At 50.4% G+C, this 23,248-nt stretch overlaps 1 protein-coding gene and 1 long non-coding RNA gene across 30 annotated transcripts in view; both read left to right on the top strand.

The window, feature by feature from the left end:
• Nucleotides 1-23,248, top strand: part of MAP4 (microtubule associated protein 4) — a 156,907-nt gene that overhangs the window by 60,594 nt on the left and 73,065 nt on the right. The window lies entirely within an intron of this gene.
• LOC308190287 lies at nucleotides 1,695-15,265 on the top strand. Its single transcript, XR_013947044.1, has 3 exons — nucleotides 1,695-7,547; nucleotides 7,967-12,983; nucleotides 14,359-15,265. It is a non-coding gene; the product is annotated as an uncharacterized lncRNA (long non-coding RNA).

The raw sequence follows: 23,248 nt of genomic DNA on the forward strand, positions 1-23,248 counted from the left end.
GATCTGTCTTTTTGAAGCTGAGGTGATTCTCATGGATTGTGCAGCATGGGCCCGGTGCAGAGGCAGGAAAGGAGTAGCTGAGAGCGGCGTAAGGACGATGCTCCCAGAACCCAGCTTTCTGCCGGAAAAAGCTGTGCTAAGAGCTACAGAGAGCTTTTAAAAGCAGAGCTGTGTTTGGGCTGGATTCTGAAACGCCTTAGGTAAAGGGGAAAGCCGTAGTCAGGCTGTTTGAAAATACAAACGTCTGCTTATCGCTCTGGGCTAGGTCTCCCAGGAAGCATTGCTACACGTTTTTCACCTATCAAATAAAACAAGGTGTTGACTTGTTAATGTTTTATTGCATGCAACATAATCTACAGACATCTGGTGTATGTGCATGCAGAGGCTAGAATTCGGGCTGAAGTCTTAGTGCTGCGTTGGCAGCCCGCGCTGCCTCCTGACCGGCCGCCCCGCGCGAAGTCCTGCTAATGTAGAAGGTGGCGTAAATCCAGAACGACTCTAACACGGGCAAAACCGATGTTAACCTCTGAATTATTGCAGCATGATGTATGTACACGGCAGCTGTAGGGATGTGCGGAGCTCGGGGTTTCAGGACGTAAAGCAGAGGTAGGGAAGCTGCCTTCACGCTGCCTGTGCGTGAGGGCCCCGAGCAGCCTTCGTGTCGTGCTGCCGCGGAGAGCCGGGGCCCGGCTCCTGGCAGGGCTGAGCCTGGTGGGGCACTGGGTTATTTGGGTTGGGGGGGGGGGGGTGGCTTGCTTTGTTTTGCTTTGCTGAGAATTGGAGAGCTGCAGACCAGGAGCTCGGGCTCGGGCCCTCAGCCTGCCCACAAAGCCTCTATCGGGTTTTTCTTCCTTATAAGGACAAATAGGAGAGCAGGCCTTCGGGGCCAGGCCCCGCACGGCTGCGGGGAATAGCTGGTGGTCGCTGGTGGGGGAATAGCTGGGGGTCACTGGCAGCACGCAGGTAGTGGGGTCGGGATGACCGTTAACCTTCACCATGCAAAACGAAAGCTACAAAGTGCCTGGTAAAACTACAGCAGGTTTAAAGCAAAATAGATACAAGTAACTTCTGAACAGTGCAATGTTTGCAACTCCTTATTGCAGGATATTTGCCCAGAGTTCAAAGGAATTATATATATATTTTTAAAAAAGATAAATTTATGGAAAGAAATCCATCAAGGACAATCAAACGGATCAATCTGATACCTCTCATTCTTGTTGGAAGATAAGTAACCTGGGGAAGTATTGCTCTCGGGTCCATACTTCCCCTAGATGGACTTTCTCTCCAAGCCAGCCTGCTTGTCTCTCTCTCCTCTGAGATCAGGTCACAAAAATAGTTTGTAACCGTTTTCAGTGCAAATTGTGCTTACAAGCAGCATCCTGAGCTGCTGCTCTCTTGATAGCAATTTGTCACTAATCTTGATTTATCACAGCTAATTTCTGCATGTGGCACGATGTCATGCCGTAGCATGGCTAGTGATGTATTTTCAGACACTTGTAAAAGCAAAATATCACGTGTCTCTAATCTGGCTTTTGGCAAATCTCCTGGCTGCACTAGATGAAATATTGCTTGTTGTGCAGTGTGCTACCTGAATGTTCATGTTTACTAATGACTTGCGCTTTTTTGCCCCTTTCCCCATCCCTTTTCCCTCTCCTACTTCTTTTCCTCTCTTCTATTTTCTCCTCCTAGAAGCCTAGACTGTCTCCTAACACTGGGGCTGCCACTGTTACAAGACCAATGTACTTTTCTACCTGCCATTACACTTCTAAAATCTTCAGCATTTTACAGAGCTCTTGCTTTACATCCTTGGACTTTACGTGTAGAAGAAACCAAAGGGTAGCTGTGCTGTCGGCCGATCAGCCCTTCTCCTCCTCCCTCTGCTCTGCAGTGCTTGTTGAAACCTTCCTTTCTTTGTGTAAGCACAAATGTGCATGATGGTTTTTAACTGCACTATTTCAGCACTCCCACTGTATTCAAATCACAACTACAGCTCCATTTTCAGTTCAACCACCTTTAAATTTAATTTAAATCCTTTTTTCATGGATGCTTAATAACAGAAGGTTTGCTATTAAACTTAAAGTTGTGCTTTCATGTGGATGGGTGCACCATGACTGCAGCTCCTCTCCCTTCTCCCTTGCTCACCACAGCCTAGAATAACGCTACTTGCCTTTATCCCTGCTGCTTTGAAACCTTCTCATATGAGGTTTTTATCTTTAACAATATCGTCATCGTCAAAACGAGTGTTTCCACTTCATACCATTTATTATGAAGACTTGAAAAATAGGTTAGGAATAACCCTGTTTACCGAGGTACAAGAGGTTCCTCTTTGGTTTGTGAGGGATGGAATGAGGGATTCAAGCACTTGCCATCAACTGGGAGTATAAAGGAGAATGACCAGCCCCAGCTTCTTGCCTCCGTAGGCTTGCTTTGTTATTGTGCTGCCTCTCACAAACCTTGGAGGTAAGCCTTTCTTTAACTTTGTGCTTTTAGCTCCATTTTGGTATGACAGCATACTTGGATGAAATTTTACCTGCCACGGAAAAAAAATCTGTCAAAAAATCTGCCCCTTCCAACTCCGAGAGAAACAAAAGACCCGTGAACAAGTTGCTAGATCTAGGCTGAAATAGTTAAGGCAGTTTCCAGCAACATCAAAAGGAACGTGCCTGTTTGAACCTGAAGCAGAATTGCAGGAGGTCAGCCAGCCCCTTGCAATTCCTGCTGTCTCCAGAAGTATTAGTTACTGCCATAAACAGATAAAGTTCAGGAGAAGGGAATAACCGAGAGACTACCTAGTATTTTAAATGAGGCAAGCTCAGACTTTTCTGTAGATCAGTAAATGTTTTCTTTGAGGATACTAGTGTTGTGCAGTTAAAATTATCAGGTACTGAAGGCAAGTCAAGTGCAGGATTTATTTGAACCAAAATCCAGAGGCAGAACATGATTCTCCAAATTGCCAAAAGCTCTTATACTGAGAACTTGGCCTAAAAAAGAATTCACTTTGTGAAGAGAGAGGCCTGCACGTGAATGTTCCCAGTGCCCTGCTAGTACCTGACTGCGTTGTGGCGCTGGCCTGCTGATAATTCCCTGCGAGAGTATTGCACCGTGAGTGAGTGCTGGAGTTACACCACCTCGAGGTTCTCTTTGAAGCTCTCTCTCAGATAGCGACCCAGCCAATCTTGATGACTTTTTGAGCCCTCGCATGCTCCCACCCAGGGCGAGAGCGCCCAGAGTTGTCGCAGTGAGTGGCGTGTCATCAGCCTGCTCGCGATGGGCGGCAGGGCCCGAGGCTTTTGTTCTCTAAGTCGGTGGGAACTTCACTTGTTAGCAGCTGATAGCCTCGTGGTGCCAATTTGCCGGGCTGAGAACAGCAGCACTGGGACAACACCTGTGTACCTACAAGCCAGGCTCCTCTCCTGGCAGCCACCACGGAGGCGACATGAGGCCTGCAGCCGCTGGGCCCAGCCCGTGACTGAACTACGAAAATGGCCGCTGCCTGTAGAGTAGAGCCGGAGTGGTGACTGGGACTCAAGCCGCAGTGGCAAAGAGGGCCATGAGAGTGTCCCCTGCCTTTCTGGTGTTACTGGAAACGTGCTGTGTGGCAGCATGAGGCCAGCAGCCTCCACCTTTGGGCAGGCGGTCGAGGCCTTGCCAGAGCCCCCCTGGTGCAATGCAGTCGTGTGTGAAGCAAGGAGGGGTGTTTGGCCCTTTCCTCTTGGCATGAAGCGCTTTCCTCCTCCCGTTTTTGGTTCCCATAAAGAGAGATGTATTTTAAAGACCTCCTGTAACTACCTTTTAGCATGGCTGATTCTGGAGGAAGGCAGCATCGCTGCTAGCTTGCAGGCATTTTAGCTTGGTGCCACGAATCATTCTTTCTCACCTTTTGCCTTAAGTGGACTTAGCCACCAGTGCCCCAGAAACAGAAAGTAAATAATAAATTAGAGGAATTTTCAGACTGAGTAACAGAAGCTTTCAGAGACTCTTCCCCCGCAGTGCTTTACGGCAGCGGAGCACAGCGATGTTTTAAAGCCCTGCTTAGAGGGAGCTGCTGGCCAGCTGTGCTCGCTCTGCGTGGTGGCGGCGGTGCTGAGGAGGGCTCAGCACAGTGGGGTCAGGCTTGCGACCATCCATGAACCGCCACCGCGTCGCCTCAAGCAGAGCAAGGACCGCTAATGAAAGCGGGGCACCCAGGGTTCAGTCGCTGTCGGCTGCTCACGCTAGCACGAGTCACTCATTCCATCACACTGCCACTTTTCCCCCATATCTTTATCCTTGTTCCTTTAAATGTCATTAGGTTTACGTTGACTCGAAAGTGCAGATAGAGGAAGAGCCGGTTGGTTCTGTGTCTCTGTGACGGCCTAACTTACCACGAGCCCTGTGATGTGACAGGGGGGCTTTTTGGGGCAGAAGGCTCGTGTGGCTGTGCTGGGGCTGCATGCTGTGCGGGAAGGAGGGTGAGGGGAGGTGGGGATGCTGGGGGGTCGGTGTGGCGTGTCGCGTCTTCGGTCACCCCCAGAAAATGTACACGCACCTTGCTGAAAACTTAGTGCAGTAAATTAATATGCTAGAGAGTGTGTCTTTATTTTTGTATGTTGTTTCCCAGAAAGCTGGGTAGCTACCAAATGTATTACTCTGTTTAAATCTCATGTTATTTTGTCCAGTTTTGGAGGTAATGCAGTATTTTCAGAACATACTATAACTCCTCTGTGCTAATGAGCTTGTCTGCTGTCACTTCTGATTTTTCTCAGATTCCAATGCCTTGTATGATGTGAAGCTGTGTATCACTGTTGAATAAACCACCGTAATAAACACTTCAAACTAACCTCTCACGAGTGGTACTGTGGTGAGAATCTTGTTGGGTTGTGCTGCTTGTTCACAGTTAATATCTGCAGCTCACTGCATGTCCTTGGCTGACCACCCTGCTGGTATTTCTGGAAGAGGTGACGGCTTAACCTGGAATACCTTGCTGTTGGGATGGATGCTCGTAAACATGTCCATCAAAGAATCAGTTCAGCTTGCGCATTAAAACTGAAATGCTTTCGGTGAGACGCGTGATCTTGTTGTTTTAAAGGGGGTGCAGGAGTAGAAGGAAGGGAAGTCCCGTCTCAGAGTGCTCCAGCAATACTGGGTGCTCGCTTCCGTGAGACGGATGCTCACTTCCATGGGGCACATGCAGGGCACTTAAAATCTGCACGTATAAACTAGCAAATAAATAACATCTAGTGCTTGTGGCGCTGCAGTGGACGCACGTCTGGTGGTTTAAGGTACCTGATTTTGCGAGGATTTACACAAAAATGACGTGTCTGTGGGCATGGTAATCTGCGTTTAACAATCTTTTGGAGTATTTTGATGAATACAGTGGGAGCATTTAACTGCCTCCCTAGCAGTCTTTGCTGCCTCACTAGTTTAACTAACCCCCTTCACTGATGAATAAGTTGCTTTTAGAGGAAGTTCTTATTTAAAAAAACCACATACATTCCTTGTGTTTAGTATCTTGAAAACAGGACATTTAAAAATGTGCTTTTCTTATTAAAGCTATTTCTCCTCTTTCACCTATCTGCTTATTTCACGTATGGTATGAGGTTTTATTTATAAAGGCTCTTCAGACTTTGTGGACTTCAGGGAGAGAGAGCTCTTCAGGCTTTTCAAAATGGGTCTGGATCCAACCGTATTTGCTGAAGGAGAGTTGTTTTGTGCTGCTTTGGTCTAAAGAAAGCACGAAACTGAATAATTCAAAAGGCTCCTTTAGTTCTTCAGACTGGCATGACTAAGAGTTTTTGTGTGCGTCTGCTTGATCTTTTGGGGGTACTTATTTTTAGGACTGAGGAGGAGGCGGGTGAAGGTGGGTGTCTACGGAGCTGGTCGGCAGCCCTGGGGGCAGAGGCGAGGGCTGTTCCTGCTCTGTTTGCGCTCCGGCTCCTGCCAAGGACGGTGCGTGGCAGGCGGAGGCGTGCACCAGGGAGCTGTTCCCCTTGCTTCTGGAGGGTAAGTGTGGAAAAGGAAAACTTCTGCTCTGCAGTGCAGGGCTCCGGAGGAGCCGGTGCCTGCTCACCTGAGGAGCCCTTGCAGCTTTCTTCACCTGGCGAAGGAGTTCAGAGTAGCACTCGGTGTAATCTCAGCCCATGAGCAGTTCAGGGAGCTGGAAGGAACTTTCCAGCTGTTGAAGCACTTGCAAACACTGTGGTACTTGAGACATTTGGGGTGGAGTTCTGCTCAGCACAGAGGTTTGTGTGGAACACCTCGTCACTCTGAAGAGCCCCTTCCGTGCGCTGGGTCAGGACAAGGCCTGCAAGCTGCCGTGCAGGGCGCTGGGGGTGGCCGCAGGCTCTGGGCGCTCCCCACGCAGTGACGGAGGACTTTGAGACCAGCAGGCCGCAGACGTGTCACCTGGATGTGCATCTCATCCACACAGCTCTCCTGTGTTGCCTGACAGCCCGCTAGTGTAACGTACCCGACCGATACCAACTCTAAAGCTGTTTTGGGAGCTGCTTTAACAATAGCTCTTTAAGCATCCATAACGTTCGGTGGCAGCTTAGCTCTAAAATATTACAGACCTGTGCTAAAAGAACTGCGTTTAAGAGCTCTGCGTCCTTGAACCTCTTCCTTATCCCCATCTCAGGGAGTTGAGTAGTCACATTTTGGGTAAACCTGGTGTCGATGTACCTTGACTACAGTGAAGGATGATGTCTCAGGCAATTGTTTGTGCTAGCAATTTTTAACATCCTTCCTTCTGTTAAGATGTTGGATGTTTTGGTGAATATCCAGTTCGGAATACCAGTTTCGTGTGCACCTTGAAAGAACTGTATGAATTTTTGATACCATGGGAATAGCTCCTTTGAAAACCCCTGACCTTGGAAGATGAAATAGGGGAAATATATTCCTCCGTGTCGAGGAGGAGCCAGCTGCTACTAACACAAACTCTTTTTGCAGATGAAAGTTTAGTGTGAGGAAGCTTAAATGTGGTAGTGCACCTCAGAGGTTTTTGGGGTTTAGCTGTCCGTTTCAGGAAACTGGATGTGTCCACTCGTGACCACTGCCTTACTGCCACAATGCAGGACAGTCCTCGGTGAGTAAGGCCCATGGCACACCTGGAACGTTTTTGCCATAACCATCTGATCTAAATTTTTTTGTCTTCTGGATTTCATCATCTGAATGTTGTAAATCTTGCACTTTTGCAGGGGCTTCCTACCAGAAATACTCGATTTAAAAAGCAGAGCACTTATTTCTATTTTAAATTCAACCAACTTCAAGCTAGCAATACTTTGAGAGATTTACTTCCAGTGGTAAGATCAGCTCTCCTCGTACTGCTGTAAAGGATACCTACGTTTGCACGTCAGATGAACGTGGGCATCTCTCTGTTGGCAGTGAGCAGCTGTAGGTCGGCTTGTTCATCGTACCTGTGTTAGGTGTTGGTGGGTCATCTTGATTACAGAATACTTTCTGAATCTGAGGGCCCAGAAGTGCATCGTGATACGCAGCTGTGTGCATACATAATCATGACAAAAACCAGGCTGCTTCTGAGGACACGTGAGTGTTTTCAGATTCTGGATGTGCGACGTGCTTGTCGGTCTGGTGTGCTGACGTTTTCTCTGACCATCCAGGAAGAGGAGACTCACCTGTATCCATACACACATACAGACTTTGAAATCCTTCGGAATGACACGCTTTGCATTCCCTTTCCTTCTGAAGCCTTAGGAAGGCCTAGCAGGTCAGGTCACCTGCAGGAGCCTCAGCCTCTTCAATGCCCTGCTCAACCAGGGTGCGCTGCGCCCCCTCTGCGGAGGGATGCGGTCAGCACAGCTTCTCTCCTGGAGTTCATCTGAACAATTGAAATCTGAAATTTCGTTCATCTGAACAAAACAAATCAGGCAAGACTTGCCTTCTGTGAAAGCAATCACTTCGTACCGCTTAAGCTAAGTTAAAAAATGGCCTTTGCTGATGCTGGCAAAGGCTGGTAGCATCTTCAGAGGGCTCTGCCTCCTAGAGACAAATCTGAAAAGCTTATTTGGATTTATGCAAAATAAATTACAAGTTCTTCTGAACTGCAGCGTAGTGCCTACTCTAATGCCTGTGCCTTTGCTTCATCCAGTGATCTGGTGACATGTTAGATGCTCTCCTGTCAGTTTCCTCAAAATACCGACACTTCTCCCTGTTCCGGTGCGTTGCATGGGCAGCAAGAGAGATCTCACCAGTAACTTGCTTGTTACGTGCACGCCTATTTATTAAATAGAAGTAACTTCTCATCATCAGACTGCTTAAAATTAGTAATTAAGAGTTTCAACACATGTTGAAGTTTCAGTTCTAAACCCCAAACAAGTCCTGCGAAGTGTCATTAAAGACCAGTGAGCATGGTTGCTGGTGTCCAGCAGGGCGGAGAGCTCTCTGGGGCATGTGCCTTGAGCAGCATCTTGCAGCGTAGGAAGTTGCCTGAGAAACAGCGGAGCAAGTAAGGGAATGTTTTACGGTGACAACGTCCTTTATGTATACTGTTAAAAAAAATATATATTTTTTTCTGAAACTTCTTGGGTCTATTTTAAATGTGGTTCAGAGTCTTGGCGCTGTGGTTCAGCTTGCCATTTTGGTAATTGTAGTGAATGCCTGGGAAAAGAAAATAATAACAGGAAGCTGATCATTGCTACGACTGTCAGATCTTCATCCCACTTCTACCCTGAACACGGAGCAAAAGCCCAGTTTCTCTTTTGTCTCTTCTTGCCACTGCTTTGTGGAGTCTCTGCATCAGTGTCCTTATTTCTTCTCACTACGGTCCTCTAATTGCCCTGTCCCTAAGCTTTGTGACTTTCCCAAATGCAGTAGTAAGGGAATAAATGGATGCTGCTGGTAGTGGATGTTTGGAGCTGTGAAGTCATCCCTGATCGGCAACAGGATGCAGATTAAGGAAGAAGCACGGAGGGGCAGGGGTGTTAACCGCAGATAAAGGTGCAGCACCCACAGTGCCTGAGCTCACACAGGCTGCGTGCGGGGTCATAGGAGCCTGGTGCTGGGGGTTTTGGAGGCCATCCTTACACTACAGCTGGCAATTCCCCTGCACACGCTCCCATTGCAGGGTTCCCCCTGAGTTTCTGTTTGCCCCCGCGCCATGCACTGATCCCTCTGCGACACGTGAAGCAATTCAGCAAGTGTAAAACCCGCTGCCAGGAGGGGCTTTTTGCCAGCACGGTAGTACCGCATCACCTGGGGGCTGCAAGGTTCAGCAAATTGCCGTGTTATTCATAGAGTCATAGAACAGTCTGGGTGGGAAGGGACCCCAAAGCCCCCCATGGCCACCCCCTGCCATGCCCAGGGCCCCCTGCCCCCAGCCCAGGCTGCCCCCAGCCCCATCCAGCCTGGCCTTGGGCACTGCCAGGGATGGGGCACCCACAGCTCCTGGGGGTGCCTGCGCCAGGCCTCACCGCCCGCAGGGGGAAGGATTTCTGCCTTGGATCTAACCCAAACCCACCCTCTGATGCCTTAAAGCCGTCACCCCGTGTCCGATCCCTACACCCCCTGCCCAAGAGTCCCTCCCCAGCCCTCCTGCAGCCCCTGCAGGCACTGACGGCCGCTGTGAGGTCTCCCCGCAGCCTTCTCTTCTCCGGGCTGAACAACCCCAACTCCCTCGGCCTCTCCTCACGGCAGAGCTGCTCCAGCCTCCGAGCATCCTCGTGGCCTCCCCTGGGCTCGCTCCAGCAGCTCCGCGTCCCGGTGCTGGGGGCCCCACAGGGAAGGCACGTAAATCCCTAAATTCTGGGATCTACTCAGAGGCGGCAGAACATGTCAGCAAGTTCGTGCCATGGAGTGGGCTGTGCTCGTGCCGGCAGGGCTGGCCCCAGCAGCTTTGCTTTTGGCAGTAACAGCGTTTTCTGCCGGCTCAGGGAGCAGTGCTAATAACTCTAGTGACTCTCAGATTGATATCATTCATAAATGAGAGACCAGGTGATGAGAGAAAATAGCAAAATGAGCAAAGCGGAACAGAAAATCAACAAACCCCTTTGTTTTTCATTTTTAGTGAATGGTAGTGCCGATATAGCAAGGGATAAAAGGATTGTCCTGGCCTTGGCATCTTGCAGGAAATCACAATTAAAAAAAATAATTAATGTAGAGAAGTTTTTAATCATTTTTAAATGAAAACAAATAAGATCTTTTTCTGGATCTCTGCTTTTTCAGACACAAAGCAAGTAATTTTCTGTAATAACACTTCCAAATGTCCTTTTTGCATTTCTCTCCTCAAAAAGCTTGATATCCCGAGAAAATAGGCAACTAAACACGTGTAACGCACAGAGTAGCACTTAAGCAAGCTTAAATGGCTGCAGGGCATGGCTCTGAAATGAAGCGTGCCCAAGCTGCGGTGCTCTCCCCGCGAGGACTGGTTTAGTTTGGGCGCTGCACCCAGCAGCGAGCAGCGGGCTGGCGCCTGCCGGCACTCGCTGCCACTCCAGGGAAGGGGCTGTAAATAAGATAAATCTTCGGCTGGCCGACTCGAGCTGCTGATTAGATTCCCAAGTTGTCTCCGCCGACATAAATCAGTCAGCTTTTTACATATGTTAAACGACGTGCTCAAGAAGATTTTCTCCCTGTGCTGTAGTCTTGTTTGCCGCTCGTATCAAATCAGCTTAAGCCGTTGTGTAACGAGCTCTGTTATTTGCAGGAAAGTGGAGCATGTCAGACCACGGTAACTTCTTTACGAAATGCTCCTCTTCCCCAGGAACAAAGGGAACCTGCCCCCGGCAGCCCCTGCGACTGAGGACCCCAGCGCGTGGCCGAAAGCGCTGCTGTTGCGGGCCGCGGCAGCGCTGCGTGCCCGTCAGAGAGAAATCAGTGAAATCAGAAAGGGAAGAGGTGGGAGCGAGCGAGGCCGCGGGTTTTTCAGGAAGACAGCCTGCTTTTGTACCAAGTGTCAGCCCGGCTCCGAAGGGGCTGCTGCTGCAAGGGCAGGAGGTGCTGGGCCTCGCGCACTGCTGGCGCTGCAGCGGGAGCTCCAGCGAGGACTGCGAGCAGAAGGAGGGGCCCTTTTTGTTTGAAAACACCGTTGCCATGGCATTGTCTCCCTCAAATGGTATTTTCCTAGCAACCTGCCACTTCTGCTTTTCCCTTTTTGCTTTTAAACTTTGATTCAAAGGTGGACGCTGCATCTTGACTTGTTGAATAGAAGATAGAGAAGCTTATAACGAAGTAGTACGTACATCAAGAAGGCCGTTAAAAGCTGTGTGGTGAGGCCTAATGAGATTTTTCAAATGGAAATACAAAACCCTTTAGATTTTGTAGTGTTTAATATTCATTCTAGCGAGCCTCTGACAGCTGGATGAAGCGGCGGGGTTTTTCTAAGGCTTGAATTTCCTGAGCAAGTAGCTCTTACTTAACGTGGTCAAGCCATGAGCTTGGGAAATTATGTCTTAAATTCAATATTTTGGTGCATTTAAACCAACTAATCTATGAAGGTATGCTTTAGAAAGCATAAGGAAAACATGCAGATTAACATCTAATAGAATATGTAACCCTGTTTTCTGTCTGTCCTTCTAAGTTCATCAGCTTTTACACAAAAACAGCTCGATTGCCATTTTTCAGTACTCTTTTTCTTTCTACCCAGCATATTTTCATATTTTTCAAATGCAGCCGCAACGTCCACTTATTTTAGAATGGCATTTTTCAAAAAAAGCCCTTGGGCAGGTAGAAGAGGCCCTGGCGTTTATTGCTGCAAACAAGTAGGACCACTTGCCCATCCTGCGTTAGCACCCAAAGAAATGTCATGCTTTCATCCTACGCTTCTGTTACCCGATTTTCCTTTAATTAACTTGTCTCTCCGCACTGCGACTGCATGTTAAAAAGATGCTTTGTTTTCCTTTTTAATGCCTGGGACAACATCCTGTTTTTTTTTTCTTGCTTACCCTGATGGTTTATATTAAAGCTTTTGCAGCGACCCTCTGGATTACTGGAACTGATACACTGCTCGTGCTCGCAAGACTTGTCAAAGGAAAAGAAAAACCGTGCTGTGAAATACACATCAAAATAGAGCTTTTTGAAGTGTCTAAACATTCTGTTATCATCTTTTTGCTAGATCTGGCTTAATTATTTAGCTTCATAAGAATTTCTCTGTAATACCAGATCAGCCCCGCAGCGCTGCGGCCGCACGTCCCCGGGGGAACCAGCGGCCCCGGGGGGTTTGTGCAAAGGGCAGGCTCTCTTTTTTAAAGCTTTCTGCTTTTCCACCTCTTTTTCCTGTTGTAAAACCGTGCTGTCTTCTCGCTCGTACCACCTGGTGTAATAGGGTTTTATTGCCTACAAAAGCTTTGGGAAGCGGTACCTGTTGGGGTGTCGGAGTAGCTCCGCTGTGGTGTGGGCTAAATGCAGGCCTGGGGGTGAGGAGGCCTCCCTCACGTGGGCTCCAGCTGCAGCTCGCTCTGAGGCCACAGCTCTGTAATCTTCTTCCATTTCAGCCCCATCACCGAAAATAGGGTAAGGCTGATTATATTGTGCATTTTAGCTTTTATAACTGCACCGCATCTGTTGTTATTGCAGCGTTCTCGTTCCGGCGGTGTCAGCTAGTGCCAGGGGTAACCTTGGGTTAATCCGACCCTTTCTGGAAAAAGGAAACCTTCCCATTACAAAGCATACCTGGGCACGGCGGGGCCAAGCCAGAGACCCTTCGTGGCCAGCAGCGAGGGCCCATCGGCACCTGAGGGCGAGTGCTGCCGAGCGGTGAGCACTGGGAATTTGGCTCAGGTGCTCGGTGAGCCAGGTGCTTCTCTTTCCTCACTAAACACCATAAAGCTACTCTCCGTAGCTTTAAAGAAGGAAAAATGGAACACCTGGTTAACCACGGGCCGGTCAGTCTCACCTCTATGCCTGGCAAGATCATGGAGCAGATCCTCCGGGAAACTCTGCTAAGGGACGTGGAAAATAAGGAGGGGATTGGTGACAGCCGACATGGCTTCGCCAGGGGGAAGTCGTGCCTGACAAGTCTGGTGGCCTTCTACAACAGGGTTCCGGCACTGGTGGGTAGGGGAAGAGCAACTGACAGCATCCACCTGGGCTTGTGCAAAGCATTTGACCCTGTCCCCCATTATATCCTTGTCTCTAAGCTGGAGAGACACGGATGTGATGGGTGGAGCGCTCGGTGGGTAAGGAATTGGCTGGGTGGTGGCACTCCAGGAGTTGTGGTCAACGGCTCCATGTCCAGGTGGAGATCAGTGACCAGTGGTGTTCTCAGGGGTTGGTACTGGGACCAAAGCTGCTTGACATCTCTGTTGGTGACACGGACAGTGAAACTGAGGCACCCTCAGCAAGTTTGCCGACGACACCGACTGGGTGGTGCAGCTGACACCCCGGAGGGACGGCATGCCACCCAGAGGGACCCGGGCAGGCTGAGAGGTGGGCCTGTGCCAGCCTCGTGGGGCTCAGCAAGGCCAAGGGCAAGGTCCTGCAGCTGGGCTGGGGCAATCCCAAGGCCAGATCCCGGCTGGGTGGGGAACGGATGGAGAGCAGCTCTGAGGAGAAGGACCTGGGGTGCTGGTGGACGAGAAGCTGGACACGAGGCAGCGCTGGGTGCTCGCAGCCCAGAAACCAGCCGTGCCCTGGGCTGCACCAAAAAGCAGCACGGCCAGCAGGGCGAGGGAGGGGATCGTCCCCCTGTGCTCCGCTCTCGTGAGACCCCACCTGGGCACCGCCTTCGTGGTGGGGCCCCCGGCACCGGGACGCGGAGCTGCTGGAGCGAGCCCAGGGGAGGCCACGAGGATGCTCGGAGGCTGGAGCAGCTCTGCCGTGAGGAGAGGCCGAGGGAGTTGGGGTTGTTCAGCCCGGAGAAGAGAAGGCTGCGGGGAGACCTCACAGCGGCTGTCAGTGCCTGCAGGGGCTGCAGGAGGGCTGGGGAGGGACTCTTGGGCAGGGGGGGTAGGGATAGGACATGGGGTGACGGCTTTAAGCTAAAAGAGGGCAGATTTAGGTTAGATACTCAAAATCTTTCACAGTGAGGGCGGTGAGGCCTGGCGCAGGCTGCCCCCAGGAGCTGTGGGTGCCCCATCCCTGGCAGTGCCCAAGGCCAGGCTGGATGGGGCTGGGGGCAGCCTGGGCTGGGGGCAGGGGGCCCTGGGCACGGCAGGGGGTGGCCATGGGGGGCTTTGGGGCCCCTTCCCACCCAGACTGTTCTAGGAGTTTATTTCATAAGTTAGCTAAATTATTGCTGACTGAATATCAGAAGAAAAAACGGTTTTTAACTCTCCAGAGTTATAAAACTCTGAAACAAGGCATGAGGGATGCTTGGGATCCTGCTCGTGGAGTCTGCAAAAATGGGAAGTTTGATTTTTATTGTTTTTAATTTATTTTTTTTTAAGAGTGTGTTGTTCCTTGTTCCATTTCTGTTGATAAATACAGTGCAGTGTCTTCTTCATGCGCTGTGATAAAAGCTCACCTCGATGTGTCAGCATTGGTCCCACGTCACTTGAAGCTGCTCTTTTCCGCTTGAATGAACAATGTAGGATCACGATTCCTGGAACAAGGAGATGCTGTGGTGTTTGAACATAAATCTGGCAGTAGTGAATGGCAAAATAAGCTGCTTACTGGAAAAATGCTGGGTCGAAATTGAGATTCCTTAACAGGCATCGATTCAACACAGCCAGCCAGATGCATCTTCGGCTCTGCAAGATTAACAGCTCCCTCCGCAGCGGTCGCATGGCTGGAGGGCTGCGGATTTCTCTGTAGACTATTGATGCTGGAGGCAGCTCTGAACTTAGAAATGACTTAGCATGGCCCAGAAGTGACATGAGGCTCTGGGAAGCAAACAGAACATGATTCATCCTCAAAAACAAATGATCTGGAAGGGTTGCTTGGCTTTGTTTTGTCGTGTAACTTACTGCATTATTTAACCTTCTTCCTTTTAACTAGAGCAAGCTATATTTCATTTATCTAAAAAAAGAAAAGAATTTTCTGTAGCTCTGTGTGACGTTAGCTTTTCCTGTGCCCTCAAGGTTCGTCTGTCTTCCTGAAAGACACCAAATCCTCGGGCTAAACTTGCCGTCTTCCCCTGCCCTTCCTGAATACCAGGGATTTAGCAGTTACTTGCACTTAAGAGGATTGGTAATTTCCTCAGAGATGGCCGTAGGATTAAACAATGGCATTTTGAAATTCTGGACTCCTTTTTTTTTCAGTGCAGATTAAAAGCTAGAATGCTAATATGTTAAATGGCTACCGACCATGGCTCCAAGAGGAGAGTGCCCTGGTGGTTCATCAAGGCGTCCCATGGCGAGCTGATGGGAAGGCTGGGAGCAGAACTCGTGTGTCCTGAGCCAGCCACTAAAATTACTGCTTCCCAACCAGAAACTGGCTGCCAGAGCACCGGGACCTGAGACGTGACAGCGTTAGCCAGCGGAAAGATCTCCGGTCTGCGACGAAGTGCTGGATGAACTGCTTGGCCTTAATGGCATTTGGCAGAGGGGAAGGGTTGGAGGTGTCTGGGGTCGTGACGTGATGCCGTGTATTCTGCCCTAATTGGTGCACAGCTTTTTGTGTTTTAAAATCTTTTCTCGGTGCCAGTTAAGGACATGATGTGTAGAGTGAAATTTGCCAGGGGGGCAGAAAGTCCGAAGCTGTTCTGATAACAGAGAGCAAGCACCTAGTGCCTGCCTCCAGCACGCGCTGACTGGGCTGCTCGGGTCAGTCTGGTGCGTCTGAGGTGTGAAGTAACATTTTTCTCTAAGTCTGACAAAAGGTCCTTCAGCTTCTTTATTGACAGAGCTTCTTTTGTTATTTACGTGTGGCTATGAAGTAGGATTCTTCTTGTGTTGCAAAACTGCGGTGTTGCACAAACAAAGCAAACCAAACCACCACCACCACCAAAAGGCAGTTCGGTGTGGAAGGGTAAGTTTCTCAGGTTACTTTTTCAAACTAGTCTGGGTCAGCAGAGCAGTGTTATTTACAGGTTGCAACTCCTCCGTTCTGAACGTTTGTGTTCTACAAACCATGGGGTTTGTTTAAATGTGAAGCTACATAGCGTTGTGGTATTTTCAAGCCAGTTGAGAACACAAATCTGGAGTGAAATGGTGAAGAACGGAAAGAACTAGTTCCATTTACACGAACCCATAGAAAAATACAGTCCCTCGCTTAAAAGAGTCACTTTTTAAAAGTGTCCCCTGCTTGCTTACATGCTATCTGCGTCCATCCAACTTGTTTTTGTAGAATATTTTTATTTGCAGTGTGTTTACTGTGAAACACGGTGGAAAAAGAAGGCAGCTTTTGAAATGTAATTGTTCATGAACGCAACCCTGTCCGTTCTGTAAAACTGGGGCTTAGCGTGCTGGTTATAGCCCAAAACGACATGGTTAAATTCTCATAATTTAGCCCAATCTGCTGTCCCGATCATTGTTGGTGGCAGCCACCAATCCAGCTGAGAAGAAAAAGTGGGAATTCGCCCGGCCTGCTTTGCAGGGGCAGTGCATGAAGCGAGTGTCGGAGCCGAGCGCCGAGGTTACGCGGCGGCGAGCCCGGGGCAGCGCCTCGTGTCCCGGGGTGTTCCCACGTCACGTCCCAGAGCTGCCCAGTGCCAGCACTTGCAGCTTGTGGTTGAGACACTGAAGCAATCGTTAATAATCTTGCAGTACATCTTTTAATTTAATAGCACTACGAAGTGAGCGTGAGCCTGGAAGAGTGTTCTCGGGTAATCGGATCCAGATCCCAGCCGCTGCAGGGAGGGGAGATGTGCCTGGCTGTGCTCCGCTCGTTTCACTGCCTCCCTTCCCTGCTGCTTACCGAGAAAGCTTCTTCTCATTCCACGCTAAATATACTCTGGAAATGACACGAGCAGTTGTTCTTGTGCAAATTCTGGCTTGGAGTTTGGGGAAACACTTCGGGGAGGTGCTCCCTAGCAATTTCCCTGGTAAATTTATGGAGAAAGATCTGTTCCCTGTTCCATCTTTTTTTTTTTTTTTTGCTAAGCTAAACAGTTTGAATTCTTGCTCTTTTCTTCATGGTATTCAGAACAGTTTTAATATCCACAGTCCATCTTCCAATCCCAGGTCCCCGTTCCCATTCATTTCTCCTGGGATGCTGGATGGAGCCGCGTGGTGTGTTGTGCAGAAGTCCTGCTGTTGTCTTACAGGTGCCAGTGCTCCCGTTCTCTAACCGACATCCCTTCCCTGTTGGGCTCCTGCGTTCTCTCATCTCTTTTCATCACACAGCTTCGCCTTTCTGTATTTCATTCGTGACCTCAGCCCGTGTTTCTCCTTGAAATCCTTGATCACGGCATAAATTCCTGCTAGGTCATGGTTTGGTCCCTTGCAGGACTTTGAATTTCATAACGTCAAACTTTCTCATGTCTCCCGTTCTGATAACCAAAATCACCGTCTTCTTCAGGATGGCATCCTAACACTGTTTGCTGGCTTTATCTTTTAAAGCTATTTCATCAGCACCCTTTCCAATTTCTAAGCTTATAATAAAAAATGGTACGCGTGACATATCCTGGATTCTCGACCTTCAAACGCTAGTGACTAGTTATGCTCCTCCAGCAAGATAATCCTCCTTTTGACATTGCCTAGCCACTTGTCATTTGGCCAACTCTTTATTTACCTTTATGTCATTTCCTTGTGTCTCCAGTTTCCCTAACATTTCCCCTGGCTACAGATAAAAATATTTTGCTTTCAGCTAAGTCGAGTCTTGCCTACTTACTTTGTCTAGAAAATCTGCTATGTTAAATCTGCTACATTAGCGGCGTTCTGTTTTTCAGCGATGCGAACAGCTTGTCTTTCAAAATGTCACTCACATGAAAACACTTGGGTAAGGTTTTAGGGAGCGATCGGTGTCTTCATCTCACAACCGTAACGACTGGCTCTGCTGAAGTAGCAGGGGGCCGGGAACGGGTTCTTCGGTAGCAGATCCGCATGGGAGGCGCCCACTTTGGTAGCTCGGAGTTGGTGAAGATTTGGTGCCAGCTGCCCAGAGCAAGGGGAAGAAATGTGTTAAAGAGACGTGTTGTAGGCTGGCCGTGGCTTCACGTACCGGTGGTGCTGCAGCTCACCTGGCGCAGCTCAGCACCGCTCCGAGAAAGGCCTTCAGCCTCACGAGGTTTAATTCTGAAAGGTGGGGTATTGGATAGAACTAAATGTGAACACACTGTGAGGCTCACAGCTATGTGTGCCTGAAAGGTCTGCTAGGACCTGTGGAGGGGCCAAAGAACATGCAGGAAAGCAAATGCTTACCGAGACAGTTTCCATTTAATATTAGCATTTACTCCTTTCTGCATTGCGGCAGTTCTCGTTTCTTGGAATTCGTCTTCCTAATCAGCCAGTGAATTCAAGTTTCCAGAAGTGCTGCCACCGTCTCCGCTGCTGAGTGAGCTTCTGTCGCTGCTGTAGCGAACTGATGGAGAGAGGGCACCGGGCTGCACCGCCGCGTCCCCGCTTTGTGCCCCGAGCATCGGCAGTGCTGCGAGGATGGCTGTGCAGACGTGCTTCGGCACTAACTCTCGGTGAAGTGGGGGGGGCCTAACCGGGGCAAAACAGCTCGATACGCGTCTTGGAACACAGGAGTCAGTGCAAATTCTGTGTTTCAAGCCATACCTCCGAAATTTTGGGGGTGATTTGAGTCTTTTGATTTGGTGCCGCTGAGCTGCGTCCCAAGGTCAGGCTCTGTGCGCTCCTGTGTTTTTCCTAAAATGAAAACAAAACCGAAGCCGTGTCTGCCCTGACTGCTGCAGTGCCCCGCGGGGCCTTCACTGCGGCTCTCGGTGCGGCTGGAGCTTCGCAGGCCACGAAAGTCTCCTGACAGCCCTGGCGACGTCCAGCCTGCTTACTGTCAGCCCGGCGGCAGCACTGTCGCTCCCGCGCTGGCTCCGTGCCTCAGCCCCGACTCTGCCGCGCACGTCTAGGTGAGGCAGTTCGGTATTAGAGCAGAGATCTGGGTAATGTGGGTTTTTTTTCCTTTACGTCGCGGGTCTGCGGTGTGTAGGTAGCAGCCACGCGGCGGCCACCGGCTCCAGCGGTCCTTCCCTTGGTGAGATGCTCCCCTCACACCCTGCTGCACTCCGTCTCGGCTGGCTTGTCCACACGAATCGAGACACTCTGCTGGTCAGACGCACGGGGAGAAGGCGGTATTGACAAGGTTTACTTAGCGCTGCAGAACACCGCTAACGGCTTTGTGAGGAATCAGAGAATTCCTAGAAGACGGGGTGACTTTTACAGGGCTGCAAATTACGGAGATTTCCAAGGCGCAGAGACAGCGTGTCGTTTGTCTCATTCTCTAGGCAGCAGCTTCCTGAATAAGTAGCTGTAGGATTGGAGCTTCTCCTAGTATTATGGAAAGGGCTTCATGCTTTGATGTCCCTCGTGTCATTAGTTTGACACTAGCTGGAATTAACGGCCATAAAACTCTGTTGCAAACGTGGCAGATTTCTCTTGACGGCTTCTGATTCCTCGTGTGAGCTCGCTGCTCTTGCCATGGGATTTTAAAAGCGGAAAGTAGGTCACCGCGATGTGTGTGAACACAGGCTGGGGAACAGGCTATAATCTCAGCATTAAACAAACATGACTGTAATGCTGAAGGGAAATTTTCTATTTCGAGCGCTTATTTCCATTGTCGCCATCTCATTCTGCAGAGGAAGCGTGTGGGGACTTCTGTGGGCATGCACCCGCAGGTGGGGTTCGGGAGGCAGTACCCAAGATGCGCGCCGGACGCGTGTGTAGATATTTACACATACGCCTGTGCGTGCTATGCGTGTCCAGGAGGGACAATAAACATCTACATTGTCACTCCTGAACGGGACCAGGGACGGCTCCTCTGCGCCTCGTGTGAAGCAGGCGGGGAACGAGTGACAGTACTGAAATACGTAGGTCAGAAGAAGCGAAGCGTCGTGCGTCCGAGCAGCAATCAAACACTAATGGGCGTGGGGATGGAATTACCGATGTCTTGTGACTGAACCTCAAACAGTATTATATTCTAATTTTTCGGAGCTCCTGGAGCCCGTGCACGTTCACCATGCAATCCTACTGCTCGTGGCTTCCCTGCCAGCAGGTCGGGGCGTCTGGCTTCTGTGATGAGTGCTGCCTTCGGATCCACGAATGGCTGAAGTAAATTGTTTGGATTTTTTTACTAGGAGAAGGGCTACCAAGTGCGCTGCCGCTACGTCTGCTGCATGGTTTTGCTTATGAGAGCTGAAGGAAGATAAGGATAGGAGATAAGTTGGAAGGCAAATAAACGGGATGGAACCGGCTATTTTTAGGCAAGGAAAGGTATGAGCGGCAGGGAGAAAAGGGCAGTGAGCTTAAGGTTGTCTTGACAGTTAACTCTTGAGTTAAATCTGTTGGAAAAATGCAAAGAGAAATGCAAAACCGAAGAAGGCAAATTGTTTGTGGGCATAGGCAAGGCATTCATAGACTCCTGCTAACATGGCTGTGTCGGGAGCTCCTGAAAGGGTCTGGAGAAAGCAGAGGCATGGATTATTATTATTTTTTAAGAAGCTAGGATGTAAAGTTTGAGAATTGTAAGAAAGAACTATACAGATGAAGGTACAAAATGATTTATAGCTACTGAAGCACCCGAGTCAAAAAGAGCAGGCTTTCTGATCTCTTAGGAATAAACCAAAGAAACATCCACTGCTAAACAGACGGAGGAGAAAACGATGCCAAAAGGCTGCAGCATTCAGACCCTTGTCTGCTTCAGTTCTGGTTTATATTATTTGCTCTGGTGAGCAGTACAGACCTCAGTGTGTTGGGGGGAAGGTTCAGCAAGTTTAAATCCGGGGCGTGCGCTGTGTGCGTGGGGCTGGGGACCGGGGGCCCAGCGAGAGCAAGGCCTACGTTAAATTCCTGAGACGACATTAGGACCAAGGAGTCAACCCGTTCACAGCCACCTGGAGAACAGCGGGGTGAGGAGCAGGCTCTGGAGATGGTCCTTGGAGCTGCTTCTCTTCCACAAGGTAGCAGATGAGACGGGGCGCAGCGTGAGGCCGGTGAGGGGGCTGCTGCCTTCTGTGCGGCTGCAGCTGGCGAGTTTGGGGTCGTGGAGACCTCACGGAGAGATCTGGGGCCGTCCTGTGCCCTCCTGAGCTGGGAGGGCAGCTCTTGAGGTGCTTCTTAGTGGGAGCTTTCAAGGAGCTGGCTGGACACCTCGGCCACGCTGTTGTGTGGACCTCGTTTTGTTTGCACAGGCTGACTTTTACAAGGGTACGCTTGCAGATGATAGTCTTCCAGTAGGGCTGTAAGTGCTTTTTAAAGTTCTTGTTCTCCTCTCTGGCCCCGATTGCGTTTGAAGAAAGCATTAAGCAGAAGAGCACCTGGAAGCTGTCGGGAGAGAGCCCGGGATGATGGATCTCCTCGGAAGGACGGCTCAGCGCAGCGGCGACCGCGTGCGGGGCGGCAGAGGCCGTTTTTCTGCTCCAGTTGCTCTGCTGGCGCCGTGGCCGGGCAGCTCTGCCCGCTCGCTGCCGAGCAGACGAACGCAGGAGCCTGGGGCCATGGGGAACGCCTGACGTTTAAGCGACTCCTTAAAGACGTCTCAAATAGAAAATGTTTTTTTATGAAGAGTGGAAATTGATCAGTCTGTCTGGTATGGGAATGGGATGAGAGGAGGTCTTATGCTAGTAATGACTGGTCTTGAAGATGAAGAAGCTCTGTGTCTAGCTGGGGAGGTGTTTGCAGACGTGTTTTTAGGCAGTTTGGGTATGTGCGACCTGGTCTCAGTGCGGACGGGTAAAGCTTCGAGCAAGTTGAGTTCCTCGAGCCAAGTTACCGAATCATCGTCGGGTGTTAGGTAAGGGATGGTTTCCTTAAAACCTCACTGGCTTTTTATATCTCAGCTATTTCTTAAACGTGTTCTCTGCACTGTGGATTTCTGGGGCTGGGCAGGGAGCACCGTGCTTTGAAGGCCCCAGTCCCTGGGCAACCTGACCTGGTGGGTGGCATCCCTGCCCTCGGCAGGGGGTTGGCACTGGAAGATCTTCGAGGTCCCTTCCAACCCGAGCCGTTCTGTGGTTCCTCCTTGCAGAGCAGCAGAAGCTCGTGCCGTAGCTGCTTTGTTGCATTGCTGACGTGCCAAACCCTCCTCGGCCGCAGTCCGGGCTGTGGCGCGGCGCTCTCCAGTCCCCGGGGCCATCGCATCGTTTGGGCTGGACCACGCTTCTTCCCGGCCTCGTGTCCCTGAGTTCTCCACCCGAGAGGGAGGAGATGGCCTGCTCTCAGCTCACACCTCACCTGCTGCTCAACACAGCATCCGCAGATCCTGCTCACTTTTAGAGCTTGTTTGTCGCGCGGCTGGGGTTAGTGCGTCTCTCCTGGTAGTGTTTTCTCATCCTTCCCCCCAGGAGGCTTAGGGGACACCTGCATCTCTGTTAGGAGGCTAGTTAAATTGCCCTGGAAGGAAAGGATTCCCAAAACCTGCCTTGGAAAGGAAAGGAAACCAAAGCCCTTACACCCAGCGGGGTTGCAGTTCATGCCTTCGTAGATCTGTGGTTGAAAGAGTTGAGCGCTGAGGCTCAGCACCGACCTTCGCTGACCGGATCCTCGGGTGCACTCCTTGCTGCTGCTTCCCCTGCTCTCAAAGGCTCTGCAGCTCTGCGTCGTTTTGTGAGCCCCGATTCATCTGGAGCACGGTCGGTCTGCTCGGAACGTGCGAGTGCCGTGGCTGGGGTGCCGCTCCAGCCTCCACCCCTGCCCCGCTGCTCCGGAGCTCGGAAAGCTTCCGGAGGGTGTTGGTGCAACACAGCTCGGCATGAGAGTTCATGGCAGGGCAGGGGATGTTCATTTCAAACCAAACCTTTTTCTCCCAGCCACGTACTTGCGGGCAGACCTCGGTGCCCAGGGCCTGGCCAGCACGGGGCTGAGCCTCAGCTGCCGCCTCCTCGCCTCTCGGGCTCCCCTTCGGCAGCAGCAGCTGGGTTTGGGCAGGCCTCTGCGCCCCCCGGGAGCCCTTGGATCCCGCGCCGCGAGTCTTTTGCCCCAAAATTTTGCTTTATTCAAGTTCATGAGCTTTAGGCAAAGCTGCCTGGTTAAAATTTTGAGAAAGGTTCTTGTAAGGACTCTTGAATTAGGAGGCTGGAAGGTGGGGGTGTTTCTGCTGACTCAGGCTTGGGTTTGTTCCCGTGGGGTTTCTGTGTGGATACATCTTTTATATTGTCTGCATCTTGTGCCAGGCCTGCTGAACAGGCTGATGGTCTTTGCATGGCATTGGGTTGAAATACTCGCTACCAGGATCTGCAGAGAGCCCTCAGCTTTCGGAAGGAACCCCAAGTCAAACAATAAACCTGTTTTAGTTGTGTCACTTGGCTCTCCAAAATCTCGCG

This window comes from Anser brachyrhynchus (genome assembly GCF_964034855.1).
Source record: "Anser brachyrhynchus genome assembly, chromosome: 2".
NCBI lineage: Eukaryota > Metazoa > Chordata > Aves > Anseriformes > Anatidae > Anser > Anser brachyrhynchus.